General features: G+C 43.1%; 2 long non-coding RNA genes across 5 annotated transcripts in view; one reads left to right on the forward strand and one right to left on the reverse strand.

Annotated features, from left to right (window-relative positions):
• Positions 1 to 51: 51 nt before the first annotated feature.
• On the reverse strand, positions 52 to 13,689 carry LOC129331690 (uncharacterized). Of its 3 annotated transcripts, none has more exons than XR_008597277.1 (5): positions 13,629 to 13,689; positions 10,834 to 12,011; positions 5,076 to 5,154; positions 1,537 to 1,567; positions 52 to 847 (listed from the first exon to the last, which is right to left on the reverse strand). It is a non-coding gene; the product is annotated as an uncharacterized LOC129331690 (long non-coding RNA). The 3 variants fall into 3 exon arrangements; XR_008597276.1 differs by lacking the exon at positions 52 to 847 and having other exon boundaries at positions 1,446 to 1,567; positions 10,834 to 11,060; positions 11,968 to 12,011; XR_008597275.1 differs by lacking the exon at positions 52 to 847 and having other exon boundaries at positions 1,446 to 1,567.
• A 613-nt stretch (positions 13,690 to 14,302) lies between these two features.
• LOC129332033 (uncharacterized) overlaps positions 14,303 to 18,455 on the forward strand; it is a 29,082-nt gene continuing 24,929 nt past the window's right edge. Inside the window, exons 1-2 of one of the 2 annotated variants that reach the window (XR_008597307.1) lie at positions 14,303 to 14,397; positions 17,035 to 17,179. This is a non-coding gene — a long non-coding RNA (uncharacterized LOC129332033). The remainder of the gene's footprint in view (positions 14,398 to 17,034; positions 17,180 to 18,455) is intronic. The other variant, XR_008597306.1, reaches the window with a different exon arrangement.

Below are 18,455 nucleotides of genomic sequence, written 5' to 3' on the forward strand. Positions count from 1 at the left end.
GCACAAGAAAATGCGATATTTCGCGTTTTCCCTGCAACATGGCGTGACGTTCTGGAGGCAGGTAAGCTGTCTGGAAATGGCCCAGGTGTCTTCCTTTTCAGGTGAGCCCCATTGAAAGCAGGCTGGAAGCTCAGTCTGCTTGTCTTCAGCTGAGAACTCAAGAGAGCAGGGGCAGCAAGACTCCCTATGAATGGACAACCAAGGACGGATGACAGAGAAGCAGAGGCAGTAAAAGACAATGAATGAATTGCCACAGCAACCGTGGAAAGTGATATGAATGGAGGAGAGTTGAAGGGCACAATAAACAAGACCTGATGCAGTAGCTATAATTGTGAGGAATTCAAATGTCCTAGCCGCTAAAGAAAATTTAGCCTCGAGAGGTCATGAGAGTCACATTAGAAGCACAGTGCTACTTTCCACTTTATAGGAAATGGATTTTTAAAAGAGAGAAGCCGCATTACACTTGTTATAGGTGTGAGTGAAGTGACCACCATTGACTTCCAACCTGGAAGCTGATCTGTGTTCTTTGTCAGGAACCTCCTTATAGTACATGCCTTGAGTATGTATCCATTCTGAGGTCATACATTTAGACAGCAGATGGACAAAGAACAAGGAGAGCTCTCATAGTAACTGGATGAATAAAGCTTCAGGTAAGTAGCCGTGTTGGTCTGCAGTAGAACAGTAGATTTTGGACCCAGTGGCACCTTAGAGACCAACAAGATTTTCAGGGTATGAGCTTTCGAGAGTCAGAGCTCCCGTCTTCAGATATAGGGAAGAGTAGAGATCTCGGAATCTTTAGCTCCCAGCCAAAAAGTGGGTCGGAGGAAATAAAGAAGGGAGTCAGGATCTAAGGGTACAATGTAGCTTGATTAGCACCTAATAATCTACTAGGTAATCTATACTTGTTCAACAATAAACTTAAAAACTCATACCCATCCATCTTTGCCGATCTCATTTAACAGATTAGTCAAACAAGGGTGCCCCCTGTCAGCTCCAGCGGAGTTGGACTGTAGTTCCAAAATAGTAAAGAGACCAGTAGCACCTTTAAGACTAACCAACTTTCAGCTGAACTCTTTAATTTTCCCTTGAATCCTTAGCAAGCATGATTAAAGAAACTAAGATCAAAGGTTTTGAGACTGGCTCTCATCATCAGTATAAAATCTCAATATATAGAGATGATATTGTATTATTGTATTATTTCTAATTGACGTGGTCCATTTTAGTGCTGAAATAAAAGTTATTATTGGTCTATTCTCACCTGTAGAAAGCTATAAGATAAATGTTGAAAATACTGAAGTGTTTCTGTTAAACATAAATTGTTACATCTTGCCTGTCAGAGTTTGATAGCGAGAATGAGCTATTTTTTTTAAAAAAAATACTTATTTTAGAGTAGTAATTGGACAAGATTATGATGTCTGATAATTTTAAGGCAGTAATGAGATACATTAAAAGCAAGTTCCCACTGTGGAAAACATTTATATTTTCTCTGTTAGGACAAACTAATTCAATTTAAAATGATGATTATCCCACACTTACGTATGGTTAACTAATCTTCCAGCAGCCATTCCTGTGAAGGAAAGAAACCAGGGGTTAGATGGGCAAATTGCCCAAAATAAATGGCAAAATGAATTTTTAGAGATTCAGTTTTATCATGATATAGCAATGTCAATGTGGATAATTAGATGGTTTTTGTATGGTAATAATTCATCTGAAACTGCTATTGAGCAGGCATCTATAAGGATACCATTAAAATCATTCTCATGGCTTAAAATACCAGAAAGGAAAAAGGTATATAATTTTGTAATAAAATACCTCTGAAGATATTGGGATATGTACAGTAAAAAAACTTTCCCCAGACATTTCTCCTTTAAATTCCACAGTTAGAGACTTAGACAGACTTACAGTGCAATCCTAAACTGAGTTACTCAAGTCTAAGCCCATTGAATTCAATGGCCTTAGACTGGAGTAACTCTTCTTAGGATTGCACTGTTAAGGACTTAGACAGACATCAAGCTCTTTTTAAATAGGAGAAAGCAGGATTAGGCACCTAGATCTCTAATTGTCAATAACAATAAGATACTGTTTGAAAGTGTAAGAGAAATAAGTAATGGTCAAGCTGGTATATATGCGTGTCTACAACGTAAAGAGTTCTTTGTCAAATAATAATAACCATATTTTGAAAGGATCAAATTGAAGGGATTGTATTGAGTTTGAACAACTATTGTTGAAAGGGGGAAAATATCTTAGTTATATGATATAATTTATAGGCTGAACTGGTTAAATATAGTCTTTCTAAATAAATGGACCCATGATTTGAACTTTGAGATTTCACAACAAACATAGCGATATATCCTTTCACATGCTCTCTTTTTCAACAATTTGTCTTCAATTTAAGGAAAACCTGCGTAACAATACCAATATGAATAACAATAAATATAATAATAACAATGGCAGTCCTCTGATTCTGAAGCCACATTAGCCTTGTGGTTCTTGTCTCAGGAATATCCTCTTCACTCTTCAACTGATGCCTCCAAGTGCTAACTTCATATTTATAACTTTACCTGCAAAAGGTCCCGTCCTAAAGACAAGACATAGTACTTCCCAACAATCTTAGAGAGGCATAGGAAGAAAACAAAACCAGCACAAGGATCATCATATTGGCAGAGTTTTTTTTTTTTAAATCCTATTCAGCCCCAAAAGGTAACCAGCTCAATATGATGCCCTAGGCTCACTCTCATTGGCCACAATGGTATGAGACCCCATGCGCTCCATGCTCCTGCGGTCAAGTGGCTTACCACAAGAGGGCACCAGAGCATGATTTTTCAGTACGGCTGTGATTCAGTCTTTGTGATTTAATGAACTGCATAAGCTAATGTTCCAGGAATTAAGCTCTTTGGTGGAGAAGACATAAGAAGAGCTCTGCTGGATCAGACCAATGTTCTACCTAGTCCAGCATCCTGTCACTCACAGTAGCCAATCAGTTGCTAAGGAGGGGCAGCAAACAGAGGACATAAACAAAACCAGGGTGGATGGTGGGGGGGGGGGGGTTAGCAGCTCTGTTCCAGCTTCCCTTTAATTAAATTTCTCCTAAAGGTATAGAATAGGAACCTGGTGTCCAGTAGTAAAAATATTTTTCTGTAAGATTCTCGTAGAAATCTATTGCATTCCAGGGAGCATTATCCCTTTAGATACTAAGGTAGTATTAATGGGACTAGTTAATGCATACAGTCCAAATGTCTGTGCAAATATATTCCTTAACATGTTTACAGCTGCAAAAATGCTACTAGCAAAAAATTGGAAAACTAGTAATCATCTCAGAATTAAATTTTGGATGCAAAACTTTGGAGGAACAAATTAAATACAGCGTTAGACTTGTATAATTCTGCTTTGTTTTTATATTAAATAGAATAATGGAAATCACAAAATTGTGAAGAATGGGTGTAAATTAAGTAATTGTGACATCAATAAATCTCAAAATGTATATTATTATAACTTATAATTAAACTCATTATTATATTGTAGTGATTTTTAGTTTAGTATTTATTTTTAATCATTTATTCATTTGTTTATTTATTGTTGAGATGAGTTGGTTCAAAATAAAAAAATGGTTTGGTAACATGATTTGGTACTGTATTGTGAATAGACATGGGCACGATCCAAAAAATAATCCCGATTTAGCTGATCGTGATTCCACGGTGACGCTGAACCCAGGTACCCGAACCTTGCCGATCAAGTCCTGTTTCTGATACAGAATCGGGAATTGGGAATCAGGAAGGCTGATGCGGGAGGGAGCCCCACCACCAACACTCCCCCAGACCAGAGTGACCAGGCATTAGAGTGTGTAATACTGTGTGAGCCCTCAGCCAAGGAGGTGCCCACTGAGCTTGGCCCCAGAGCTAGATGGCAGCCCTGGAAGCAGAGAGAGAGAATAGGAATAGAGCCCAACCCCAGCTGCAACACTCCCCCCCAGACCAGAGCCCTCAGCCAAAGTGCCCACCGAGCTTGGCCCCAGAGCTAGGCGGCAGCCCTGGAACCAGAGGAGATAGCTCCCTATTCCCTAATTCCCTATCCGCTGAAGCCCAAAGCTAAAGGTCCCTCTCTCTCTCTCTTGCGCTTTCTCTCTCCAAAAGCAGCAAGCAAGAGCTCGCCTCTGTCCCACTCCACCCGCAAGCGTAAAGTGAAAGTTTGTTGCGCAGCACATGGCTATTTATAAAGCCTGGGTCTGCTACGCAGGAGGGCTGTGTTTGGCCGTAAGAGCTGCCTCTCAGGCTTTGCAGGGATGAGATTCGAGTGCCCATGGCTACAGAAGAACACCCCCTTCCCCCGCCCTCCCCTCTCTTCTCCCAAATGGACGAGATGGGCGCGTGCTTTTGTGGCTGCTCTGTGGTTGGAAGGAAGCCCTGCTGATCAAGGAAAGCTGGGCTTCCATTCGCGTTTCCAGGGCGACAGAAGGAGGGCAAACAGCTCCAGCATTCCCCAGGCTCCATTTCCATGGGGCTCTGTTCCCTTGGGAACAGATGGCTGGAGCCAGACTGTCTGCAGACTGCAATCCCGAACGTAAACCGATCGATCCGATCGAGACCCGATAGAGCAACCCACCCGACCGCTGAACCGGGAGCCGTGGACGGAACTGATCAGCCCGGTCCCAATGGCGCAAACTCCAAAATCGGGGCAATTTTCAGACCGTAATTCCGATTGTGCCCATGTCTAATTGTGAATTCTTTCTTTTTGAAATAAAAATTATTCAAAGGTGACTAGGAATCTGGATGCCCTTCCCCATTACATTATCTCCTTCACTTCGAGATGATATTCTCTACTTTGCTCAGTTTTTATATTCTTCCCCATCAGAGGATGAATAAAATTTCTCTTTAGACAAACAAAGAATAAGAAACCTCAGAATGACATGGCCTCAAACACATTTGGATAACCACTGGAATGCAAACAAAAGCCCATCACAGACATTTCCCTGATAATGTATTTTTCAAAAAGATTACCTGCCTCTCTAGCAAATGACAATTGATAATCACTTCTTGTATTATTACATGAGATCTCTTATTTATCGCTTGTGTACTTACATTTTTGTAAATTAAGTTATGCACCCTCATGCCAGGCTATAACATGCCTTTGGGATTGTTCTCATACATGAAGCCTTTCCTACACAATAAATATAAAAACATACAGAAGTAACAGTTTTTGGACTGCTACTACTCTCAGTTATTTATAGAAAAAGTACAGCAAAGAACTTGGAAGAGAAATCTTGAAGAAGTTAATCATCCAGAATACAGATGAAACCCCAAAGAGGTATGGAGCCATGTGCGGCAAAAATCACCCATGCAAAGAAGGCCTCCGTCTTGTCAGGGTCTGTTTAACCTGAGTAACGCCATATTTAATCTTGTAGTGTTTAGTTGTCTTTCCCTCTACGCATCTGCACCTGCAAGGAGCCGCTTCCATGGGAAAGGAGCCTCTGTTATCTATCCGCACGGCCTTGGGCAGCTCAACGCTCTGCTGAGAAACTTACTGTGTGAACTCAGGGGGGAGGCTGGACTCTGGGAGGGTGAAATGTAACCATTTTCAACTATGAGTCATTCCTAACAAAGCTTTGGTCTGTCAGGATCTCTAATCCTGAAATATATTCGTTTGGACTTGATTGCTGTCTTTAACAATAAACCTTTTGAAATCAAAAGGCAATTGTCTTCTTGCAGAAGGGAGTAGGGCAGACTACAAGTCTGGATATGGCATAGTCTGACACGTTTATCAGCTCAGAGCAGAACCACAAGTGACAAAAGGCACAGATTGGACACTTGTCAGCTTCCCTCAAGTTTTCGCGGGAAATGTCGGCAGCTTGGCGGAATGTTGGACAAGTGACAGTTGAAAAGTCCACTGGACAGCAGTCGGAGAGCCAAGCTGCGAGACCAGGATGCCTACATTTCCCATCAAAACTTGAGGGAAGCAGACAAGTGTCCGATTTGTGCCTTTTGTCACTTGTGGTTCTGCTCTCAGTCTTTCACACAATGGAATTTACTCTTTCTGCCAATCAGCCTTTAAGAAAGTAAGAACAACCTGGCAATCATCCACCAAATTCTCTCTCTCTCTCTCTGTTTGTTTATGTGTGTGTGTGTGTGAATCCACTGTTTCTCTTTTATACCTTGGTACGCATGAGCCAAGAAGTCAGCATTTTTCATGGGTGAAGAGAACAAATGACTCTTGTTTCAGAAAAAGAAGTGTGTATAAGCATTTCATAGACATAGATGTGGGAAAAAAGTGTACAGATGAATAGCAAAACGCTACAGCATCTGAGCATGGGAAATTAACTAGTGTAACAACAACAACAACAACAACATTCGATTTATATACCGCCCTTCAGGACAACTTAATGCCCATTCAGAGCGGTTTACAAAGTATGTCATTATTATCCCCACAACAAAACACCCTGTTAGGTGGGTGGGGCTGAGAGAGCTCCAAAGAGCCATGACTAGCCCGAGGTCAGCTGGCTTCAAATGGAGGAGCAGGGAATCAAACCCGGCTCTCCAGATTAGAGTCCTGCGCTCTTAACTACTACACCAAACTGGATCTCTGTAGTGATTAAGAGCTGCAGGACTCTAATCTGGAGAACCAAGTTTGATTCTCTACTTCTCCACTTGTAGCCAGCTGGGAGACTTTGAGTCAGTGACAGCTCTTCCAGAGCTCTCTCAGCCCTACCCACCTCACAGGGTGATTGTTGTGGGGATAATAATAACAATAATAATCTTACTATATAATTGAGTAAGCATATTTCAGACAACTCACGTTATACCCTGGTGCACCACCAGAGGGAAGTCTAGGCAAGGAACCATGTCCCTCTAGAAAATGTGCCATGGTGGGAAGCCCAGGCTGGGAGCAAGCGGCAATGCCTGCCTCCCACCTTCACACAGCTGGTATTAGGAGCAGATGAGGTGGCAATGCCCACCCCTCACCTTAACCAAGTTTGTATTAGGAGCACAGCAGGTGGCAATGCCTAATCCCCGCCATAACCCATCTGGTATCACCAGCAGAGCAGGTGGCAATGCCTGCCCTCTTTTGAACCAGTTGGGATCAGGAGCAGACCAGTTGGCAATGCCCACCACCTGCCTGAACCCAGCTGTTATTAGGAGCGGAGCAGGTGGCAATGACCACCTCCCCTTAACCCAGGTGGAACTAGTACTGGAGAAGATGGCAATGCCCACCCCCTGTCTTAACCCAGCTGGTATTATGAGTGGCGCAGTGGCAATGCCCAGCCCCTGCCTTAATCCAGCTGGTATTAGGTGTGGAACTTGGGTAGATCCCTACCACACCACTCCCAGAAACCCTACCTGAGCAGGCAGCAGGAAAGGTACCAATGATAAATAATAGCTTGGCCCCAGAGCCTGGCAGCAGCCCTGGAACCTGGAGATCCATATCTCACCACACACAAAGAAAATTCAAGCTCCAATGCACTCTCCCTGTCTCTCTCTCAAAATGCCAACAGTAGCTGTCTCTGCCTCTCCACTATCTGCAAAGACTAGCCAGAGCTGGGAGCCCCCCCTCCCCCATGGTCTTTGCTTTCTTGTAACGAATTTGGAGCTCCACACTTGAAAGGAAGACCTGCCTATCAAGCTAAATTGGGCTTAGATTGGGGTTTCCAGGGCAGCAGCAGGAGTTCAGACAGAGTTCAGACAATCCCTGCCTAAGTTGCCAAGGGAATTGATTGCAGGTGCCAGACTGTCTGGCTTGAAAACAGCAATGAATGAGGCTTGCAACGACCACCGGTTCATTTATAATGGGGCCTCATGAACAGCTTGCTCGTGAACAGCAGATTGGGGTGTTTGCGGCTTTTTTTCATTTGTATTGCTGTTCGTACTCATCTCTAATCAGGAGCAGAGCAAGTAGTAAAGCCCACCTCCCATGTTCACCTGTTGGGATCAAGTGTGGAGCAGGTGTCAATGCCTGCTCCTCCATTCACCCAGTGGGAAGCAGGCAGCGATGCCTGCCCCCTTCACCCAGCCACAGTCAGGAGTGGAGCAGGAGGCAATTCTCGCCCCCCTTTACCTGGCCTGTATCAGGCTGGAGCAGGTAGCACATGGCTGAGATCAGATGTGGGGCAGATGACAATGCCCACCTCCTCCTTCATTAGCTCGAATCAGTGATGGAGGAAGAGTGAATGCCTGCCTGCCTTCTTGCCTTCCTCTTTCTAGAACCCATTGTATTTTTTCCCACAACGGGCTTTGTTGCTAGTTTTAACATACTTTGTAAACCGCTCTGAGTGGTTGTTAAATTGTCCTAAAGTACGGTATATAAATCGAATGTTATTACACGTATATGTATACATATGCATCCCTCTGATCCTACAGGAATATAGAATGGAATATTGAATAGATTTAATACTAATAAACAAAGAGTATTAAAAACTATCATAAAAGATTAGCAGCAGTCAGCTATTTTTCTGCTGCCTCCTTTAGTAGCGTCTCAAATGCTTCTCCCTCAGAAGCTCCCAAGAGCCTCCTTTCCCTGCAATGGACACTAACTTTCCTTGGCCCAGCATTCTGCCCACTCCCATTGACTGCCTCTCAGGAGAGGTGGAGCTAGAGCCAGTCCTGTCTGTCACAGGGATGCTGTCAGTTATCAATCAACGTTCAACCTCCTCTTTGGGGGCAACATGATAGAACACATTTCTGGTTGAAACATCTGCCCTGCACCCATTTCAATCTGATTTCAGACCATGTTTCAGGACTGAATCAGCATTACTAGCTTTGTGGATGATTTCTAACCAGAAGTGGATAATTGCTGATATTGATTGATACGTCAGCAGCATTTGATAGGGTCAAACATGATATTCTGATGCAACGACTATACTCAATGTTTGCAACAGCCCTGAATCCAAGGCTATGTTATTTGTTATCAGTTAATAGATCCAAACCATATACCCCTAATTATGTTCTGATTCAGATCTTTACATTCTGCTGTTTAAAGAAATCCATCAGATATCACGTAAGAAGAGAGCAGGCAGATTTGTAATTAGAACAACATTACTTCTTAGACTCTCTTCTATACTCATGTCATATGCTATCTTTTAAGCAGGGTACTAACAAGAAAATAACAGAAAAAGTTATGATAAAAGCACAAGATTACTGGAGATAAGGAAAAATGGAAGGAGAGGACGCACTTAAAAAACCTACTAGACCAACTGAACGTAGAAGAAGTGCAAAAAACCTGAAACTTTTAAAACAAAGGAATATTGAAACTGTGAACAAACCTGGAAGATATTTAGCATATTGTTTAAGAAGAGTCAGAAAAAAGGATACCTGGAATCAAGAAAGGAAATCAAGTAGTTCACACAGAACAAGAAAAGAAGGAGCATATAAAAAATTCTTTTCACACCTTTTTAAAGAAGAATCTGTAGATGAAGTAGAAATGGAGAAATATTCAGCTGAGGTACCAATGAAAGAATTTACAGGACCAGCGGACAGGACCTATTGCATAAAAGCCTGTGTCCTTATTGTTGTCATATGGACAGTCCTAAGAGAGGGCACAACAAGGGGAAGGCTGTTTGGACAAAGGAGCTGCCGCATGGGAGTGGCATGAATTTTGAGGATGTCTGTGAGGATGTGAGCCCTAAATTGCCACCTACACCATGGCATTCTTGGTTTCATGGAATACTTGCCAATATTCAATGACAGTGAAACAGGCAGGTAACTGACTTGCCTGCCAATCCTAGCTCATAAGAGACACCTTCCCCAAAGAATTTGTGCATCTTCCTAAAAGAACTTGTACTCAAAAAGCTCGGTAAAATAACCAGTATTAAATCTGGACAAAGAACTTCTAGAACAGAAACCCAAGCAAAAGTAGTCTGGTCCCTACCTTGTGGACACAGAATTGAATCAAGCAGTAGCAATACAAGGGATCGATTTTGTCCTTAATAAAATTAAAAATAGGCAAAGCACTCAGCCTAGACAGATTGATGGCAACATATGATAAATGCTTTGAAGACATATTAGCAATACCCTTAAAAAGAGTAACGAATGAACTATAAGATAGAAAGTATATACCACCAACAGTGGTAAGAGATGAATATATCTTTAATATATAAAGAAGGGAACGATCCACCATTGCTCCCCCAGTCAGAATAAAGAGGCAGAGTGAAGGCTTGGGAACTAATGGGCCATTTTATCTGCCAACAACACAGTAAGGGCCTAATTAGCAGTACAGGTCAAGCCCTGGGGTAATCCCTGGACCTCTGCTTTGACCTGTCTGGGCGAGCCCCATTGCTCCGGGTGTGAACCATTCATTTGCATGGCTGGGACTCAGCTGGCCAGGCAAAATGGTTCCCCCCTACAAGCTCCTACCACCCCAGCCATAGAGCATGAGGAAAGGATTTGTACAGAGGGTCTCACCCGGCAGTCTGCCCTCACAACTGGCAGCTGTCAAACATGCCAATGGATCCTGACAGACCCCAATTCCCCCAACAATGGGGATGAGCCAAGGGTGCTCATCTGCCTGCTCACTTCTCCCAAACTATATCCTGCCTTCGCAGAGGCCAAGCTTCAGCTTGGCCCGTTGTGCACCACAGGTGGCTTAAAGGCAACCAAAGTCCTTGCTGCAAATCATCTCGGAAAATGTTGTTGCTCTTAATCGATAGGTGAACCCCATCCCCTCTGTGAAAGTCGGCAAATTCGGCCCTTATTTGTGAATGGAGCAGATAAATCCCTCGCCCATCCCACAATACCTTCTGAATAGCTCTACTGGCCTTGCACCTAGCCTGTTTGATGCCCCTTGGTCCTCAAGCTTCCCACTACACACAACGCAGACGCATTGTGGACCAAGCCAAGGTCAACTCAATACCACTGATTTGGATGACCAGGGTGTGAAGCAGATGCCCGCTCCTCTCCTCAAATGAAAGTGGCAGCAGCCCTGGCCATCTCAGGCCTTGTTGGCTGTGTCATTCAACCATGGCCCACTGAGGCCAAGCTGGGACCCGATTGGCCTCCGTTTGGCTTGCTGAGCTGTCCAGAACACCATGTAGTACTCGCAGATGAGGATCTGAAGCCTCTTGCAGTGAAACCGAGCACCTGAAAAGAAAAACAGAACCAGCAAAAGCAGTCTACAATGTCGAAACGTGGCGGATGTAGGATCAGCATGCAGACAACCACCACCGGCCAACCCACTGAATAAGCAACCCCGGGCAACCCATGACTGCTGCTGTGGAGGCTGCCCCTATCCTGAAGGAATGAATGCCCTTATGGGGCTGGGGCCCTTTACCAACCTGTTTCTGGGTGCCCCTGTCCCTGCTTCTGTCACGCCTACCTCCCTGTCCCTGTCCCTTGCCACACATATTAGGCTGCCACAGATTGGATCTAAATCTACAACCCTTGGGAGGTAAACACTCAGCAAAGCAGCTGTGGCTGAATTGACTGCCCTTCGGGGGCACGGGTGCCAAGAGTAGCCAGTGTCCCATGCACAAGGTGTCCTCTATCAGAATGATCTCCAGTATTAGGCTGAGCCAGGGACATCATGTGCAGACAAAGCCGCTAGCTAAACTGATCCCAAGCCAAGCCAGGATTAAGGGCGGCCCTCATTCTACCCTCTTCATACTGCAACCACGCAGCACTGGCGATGTCAGTATACCCTTTATAGATGATGCCTAAATATTAGAGGAGGGAGGCCGCCCTCCATTGCTGTGTGTGGGCCACAGCCCTGGTATATATCAAAAACTCTGGCAGCCAGTTGGCCCGGGAGTGGTCCACCTTTCTCCTCCTCAACTGTGGTGCACTGAGACTGGCAGCTGTGAATTATTTGTGGATGCAGGTGGAGTGGGTTTATGACCCCTGAGGAAGTATCCGTGGCCCCTAAGGAAGCAAACTATTCAGCTGGCCCCTTGTCAGGTCCAGAGGGGGTTCTTGCACACACCCACAATTCATTGTTCCACCTGTAAAGAAAAAACAGGATTAAAGTTTGCCTTCCATATTAGAGACTTACCTGTTACATGGGTATTCCCAGTGGACCATTGATATTTTGCGCACCTAAAGTGAAAAGAGTAGAAACAAATTGCATCATTTCCAGAATATTCAAGAAGAAGACCAGAGATTGTATCAGACTTGGAATATTATGAATTGTTGTTGTTTGTGAATTTACGGCCAACACTCAGACACTGTTGTTAATTTCAGGTTGCATGTACCTTTAAACTAAAATGTGATTCTTGATATTTGGAAAGCAGCTTAGAGTTTACCAGTTTTATAGAATATTAGTATTTATATGAGCACTACGTCACTTTAGCACTTTGCATTTCTGATAATTTATAAATTTCAATATCAGACTGATTAATTTCAGACATAGTTGTTAAATTTATTCCCGTGGCTGTGGGTATCCACGTTTTGCATTGAACCTCCATCTGGGGTCTGGAGTCCTCCTGAAATTGTTTTTTCAGGAGATCGGTTTCCCAGGAAGTGAAGGTACAGATTTTGAGGGCTGATGGTATGGCGTCACCTCTCTGCTGTGATCCTTCCCAAATTCCATCCTCCCCAGGCGCAGTTCCCAACTCTCCAGGAAGTTCACAAGACAGAATTGGAAATCATAGAGGGAGTGAAGGTGTACCATGAACCACTTCTGGCACGCTGCTGGAGATTTGGAAATCATAAGGGAAAAGGTTTGAAACTGCTGTGGAGACCCCTCCCAGGTCATCTGGCTGCCTAAGTAGCATCACCCTACACTTGCCTGGATCCAGGTTTAGTTACTTCCCAATATCCATTTGACCACTGTATCCAGTCACTGATTCAGGACAAAGCAACATGTGATGGGTTGTGATGAAATCCTGTGCAGATCTACTGCAGCCTGAGCTCATTGTTTTCAGTGGCTTAGACTGGAGTGACTCTGCATAGGAATGAACTGCTGATTATTGCAAAATAGTATCATCAGCGTGCTGATGTCAACTACCCTGAAACTTACTGATGGGCTCATGTAATGGTCTTGGTTAGATATGAACTGTCATAGCTGAGAGAACAAAGCCTTGAGGGATTCCCTAATTCAGGACTCTTACAGGTAAATCAGTGTGCTCAATGAAAACCCTGGGAATCCACTGAGTGTATGATGCCATCAGAGAGCAATAACTCCATCAACTGTATTGTCGAAGGCTTTCACGGCTACACCTCTGAAGATGCCAGCCACAGCTGCTGGCGAAACATCAGGAACTACAATGCAAAGACCATGGCAATACAGCCCGGAAAACCCACAACAGCCAACTCCATCAACTCTTTTCCAAATGGTCTAATAAAATGAAATGATCAATGGTTTGAGAGCCTCAGATTGGTCAGGAAGGAACAACACAGATACCTTTCCCTTCTCCATCTTTAAATGGAGATAATCCACCAGAGCAACCAAAGGTCTCCTCAAGCGAGACCTAGAGTGATTCCACACACGTTGGATAATGCATTTCTAATCCTCTTTATAGATCATTTGAAATGGATTTTTTCGTGTGCGGAACAAAAAACCCACCTCAAATGATTGATCAAGTGCATTGAAAGTGCATTATCCAATGTGTAAGGAATCAGCACTAGAGACAGATTAAAAACAGGTCAAGAGCAGATGCGTCGTTCACATATTCCTGAACTTCACGTGTCACCAGCCACCACCCGCTCAATCACCTTGCTGCCAAAAGTTTTTCAAAAATTCCCTTCCAACCGCAATCCTGGCAGGAGGAATCATCAACTTCTTCTGTTCGCATCTGTCAGGCAGAGCAATCTGAGACTACCCTAGAATTTGTCAGGAGGATGTTTATATGCTCTTACCTGCCATCCACGATGAACCAAACGAGAAACTTTATCATCAGCAAAGTAACATGCAAAAACGTTACACTGTTCTACTGAATTATCTTTATTCTGCATCCAGGGGTCAGGTTAAGGTGTAAGCAAACACCAAACCACCTTGAAAAGTTGGACTAGATCAGCTGCTGCAATGAGACAAAATGAGCCTTCAAATATCTGTGAGTAATAGGTTGTTTTCTATTTGACTTCCATCATGAACTTTAATGAGTTCTTCTACATGGGAAGAGTGGAGAACAAACTGTTCTAACAATTTGATGTTCCACGCCAACACAAGAGCATGAATGGAGTTACCACTTGTTATTTTCCCCACCAAAAGCCGTGCTTCAGAGCTCTTCCAGATCCTCAGGCCTTGTGCATACAGGAACACAAAGAGAGTACATGTTTGATATCAAACCAGAGAATCAAGAACAGTCTGTATACAAAAAGGAGTAGCCTGTTCTCCATGAGAACTCTGGCACACATTAACCAACACCCATTTCTGTGAACTTCCAGTCTCCCTTGTAATCAGGCTAGATTAATAACTACTGTTTGCTGGACAATAACCTGCAAATCCAACCCAGGACGAAAGGATTTCTTCAGGACTGGCCGAGTAAGATCTGTCTTCTCCCTTCTACTCTTTAAATCTACCTGTTTTGTCCCACCTTTCCTCTCTTGTCCTTAGGACTTTCTACAGTACCTTTGGCCGACTAGCCTTCCCATTCTTCAGATCCTCACAGTCCCCCCACTCCCCTTTGCCTAGCATTACTCTCCTGTGCTGCTAAGTGAGCCTATGATGTACATCACTTTTTAAAACCTGGTACAAAGATCTGAAGACTATGAAAGGTTAATCCCTCACAGACACAAAGAGCTTTGAGTGACAGGCATCAGATTGGGAAGCATGAGCTTGAAAGAGGCTGGTCTGTTTTCAGCACTAGCTAAGAGAAATCGAGTGTGAATGGGAAATGGAGTCCTAATGGAGAGCAGTTTATTACCGACATGAGAACTGGGGAGATGTTGGCAGGAAGTCTGGGGACTAAGTGCAGGCTCCCATTCAGGCCACAGAAAGGGGACAGATCTTCTAAGAAGAGGAGGCTTTCCCTACCCAGTTAAAAAGGGAGATAGCTCTGTAGAGTAGAGAGATCCCGGGTATGGTTGGAAACTGCCTTTGGACACCTTGGGGTTTTTTTTTAAACCTTTATTGTTGTTCTTTAAAAGTCCCTATTACAGAGATTGCAATAGAGAATTCGATTTACAGTAATAATAATTCAGTATAGGAATCAAATGTAACAGTGTACAAGAAGAGATTAAAACTGAATATAGAATATATTAGATTGACATCAAAATAGTTTAGCTTACCATTCACATGTAAAATTCCAACATATTTCAAAAGGACGTGAGCACCTAGGGGACAAAGGAGGGTGGTAGAATACCATGTTTATTGAGGTAAGTCAGCAGCGGAAACCAGGTTTGTGTGAATTTGTCTTGGGAATCTTCAGTATCAGATTGTTTTAGACAATGTGATATTTTCTTGTAAATGAAAAACTCCCATAGTTTTTTATACCATGCTTGAATGGTGGGAGAGCGGTTGTCTTTCCATTTGGCTGCAATAGCCATTTTTGCTGCTCCTAGTAGAATGGCTATAAGTTCTCTCCTTGATAACAAACCTGTTTTTCCAGACATTTAACAGCAATGATTCTGGTGAATTTGGTATGGAACGCCCAATTATTTCATGGATATTTTTTATGAGGTGCTCCCAAAATGTGTTCACTTTTCGGCAAGCCCACCAGCAATGAGCATAAGTGCCAGGATTCCTACAATTCTTCCAGCATAAGGGAGATCTGGAGCTATCCATATAGTGTAATTTTTGGGGAGAGAGATACTGTCAGGTCTTGCCAGGTGCTTCTCCCAAACACCTCACTGCATCACTCCAGTGTATGAGTTAAAAATGTTTATTTAGAGTAAACACCAGTTTCAAGTTACTGTAACAAGGGAATTGACTGGAATGCCTAAAGGTGGGAAGGTCAGATCAGTTATAGGTCAATGTCTCCTCCCTCTCCCAGTAGAAAGAAAAGGCAGTTAGTAGTTTTGGCACACATCGCCTGGGAAGAAGGGAGGGGGGAGAAGATGGGCTCAGTTCAGTCTCTGTAGTAACTCCAAGGTCACCTTTTCAGGCTCCGGCAGGAACTCATAACCAAAACATCTTGCCTAGAAGATAAGCAGTTAGTAACATGTCTACACAACTTTGGCTCTACTCTGCCTGTACGCAGAGGCTCTGAAGTAATATATACTTCCAAAATGCATATGATGCATGAAGCATGGCAGATGCGCTGACAGCCTATCTGACAGATAACAGTTCGTCAAGATTTTGAATGCTTGCAATTGAATAAGGAAGGCTCTCGTTGAAAATTATTTCCAGATGTGATTCCAATGTTCCTCTGTCAAATCTATTGAACACATAGTCTGCCAGGTCTTTTGATATTTTGGAGCCTTGACTGCCTCCTCTCCAAGCAAGATTTTATATATATAATTCAGAGTAAACTTCTCGTAGCACCCTCATTTGTATTGAGTATTTTTTCAAAGTCAGTTTTAGGTCTCTTAATGCTTTCTGTATATTTAGGTCTCTCATTAAATGTTGTAACTAGGGGTGTGCATTTCGGTAATCAGGTTACCGAAAAAACCCAAAACAAACCTGTTTTGGTTTGTTTCGGTATTACTGAAACATTTCATGATTATCGAAACATTTCGGTAATACTGAAACAGTGATTACCGAAATGTTTTGGTATGTTTCTGTAATCATTTCAGTAACCGCGACCGAGAATCGCTCTTTTTTTTTTTTTGCTAGGCGTTTGCGTTTGCAAGCTTCTAGCAAAATCCTGCTGGAAGCTACAGCTTCCTGCAGGCTCTTAGAAGAGGGGAGGGGGGGAGAAGGAGTGAGTGACTCACTCCTTCTTTCACCCCTCACCCGTCTTGCAAAGAAGGGAATCCTCTTTGCTTTGCAAATGCAAGGTGCATTGCTAGCATTGCACTTTGCATTTGCAAAGCAATGAGCAAGCAGAGATTCCCGCCAAAATTACCAGGTAGGGGAGGGGGAGCAGGAAGGAGGGAAACTGTAGGAGTGTGGGGAGGGGGGGGTAAGGCGAGGGAGGGGGGACTTAGGAGTCACCAATCCCACTGCTGCATCCTTCTTCCAGCCAATAGATTCAAATCTTTGGCAAAAGCTGTACCAGGGGATTTAAATTTGTGGCAGGGACTGGATCAACCTCTGTTGCTGCTGACTGAGAGAGGAGAGAGACTGCCTTTGTGGACTTCTTCTGGACTGCACCTGGTGGACATCTGCCTGGACTTCTGACTGTGGAGGATCAACTGTGCTGGACATCAGGAGAGGAAGACTGGTAGGAATCTTTTTTTTAAAAAAATTTAAATGTATTGATGCTGGGCCAATTTGCTGGCCTCTGCTGGCCTCTTTAGTTCAGTCTTTATTTCTTATGGCTTGGCCTGGGGGACATTTTCAGGTTGAGCAAGAAGATAATGTTTGGGGGTGGGGGTGGGGGTTCAACACTGCTTGTGCTTGCTTGATTTAATGTTTCCTGCCTTTAAAACATGTGGCCTGCCTCTGGCCTCTGCTTCCTTGGGCCTGCAGGCCCGCTCTGCAGGGAGGGCTTTTGTTTTTCCCATGGCTGGGCCTACAATTTATGCTTGAGAAACAGGGCCAATTCCAGATGGCTAACGTTCACGCAGAACGTCGCGCCTCGTTGCGGGGAAAATGCAAAATATCGCGTTTCCTTGCGCGAGTTTTGTGCGTCGTCTCGCAAAACTCGTGCGAGGAAACGCAATATTTCGCATTTTTCCCGCAACGAGGCACGACGTTCTGCGTGAACGTTAGCCATCTGGAATCGGCCCAGGTTTGTTTGCTTCATTTAATGTTTCCTGCTTTTTTTAAAAAAAAAATTATTGGTGAGTTTAAATTTTCAAATTTGATACCTACATTCCCTTCATATCTAATTAGTTCTATTCCCCTCCCTTTCCTCCTCCCTCCCTATTGACTTCCAACAGCTTTCCAACCCTTACCCCCTTTTGTTGCTTAATTCTATTTCACTTATATTTTTCTGCAACACATAGATCATAATATCTCTTACTCTAAGCATATTCTAATTCTTTTATACAAGTACTCTGCCAAATATACTATCAATATAATATTTGCTGTATACTATGCCATACAATATAACATAGCATTCCTTGTGATATAACATAACATATATTTATCTGCAACACATAGATCATAATATCTCTTACTCTAAGCATGTTCTAGTTCTTTTATGCATATTCTCTATCAAATATACTATCAATATAGTATTTGTTATGTACTATTCCATACAATATAGCATAGCATGCATTATATTATAACATCCCAATATAGTATACAGTGTGGTATATTAATATATATAGTGTATAGTATAAATTTTCTAATGTATCCATTTTACTTTTCCTTTGTTAAACTATATATTCTAAATCAAATTTTCTTAATCATAATATTAGCTTAGATTGTTATAATTAAATTTCCCCCTTAATGGTAAAGTCACTTCTCTCCTCCATTTACAACACCGCCCTTTAGAAATTCTCAAACTGCCACAGTTCTCCTTTCACATCCCATTTTTTCTCTAAATATTG

This window comes from Eublepharis macularius, chromosome 6, assembly GCF_028583425.1.
Source record: "Eublepharis macularius isolate TG4126 chromosome 6, MPM_Emac_v1.0, whole genome shotgun sequence".
NCBI classification, from domain to species: Eukaryota; Metazoa; Chordata; class Lepidosauria; order Squamata; family Eublepharidae; genus Eublepharis; species Eublepharis macularius.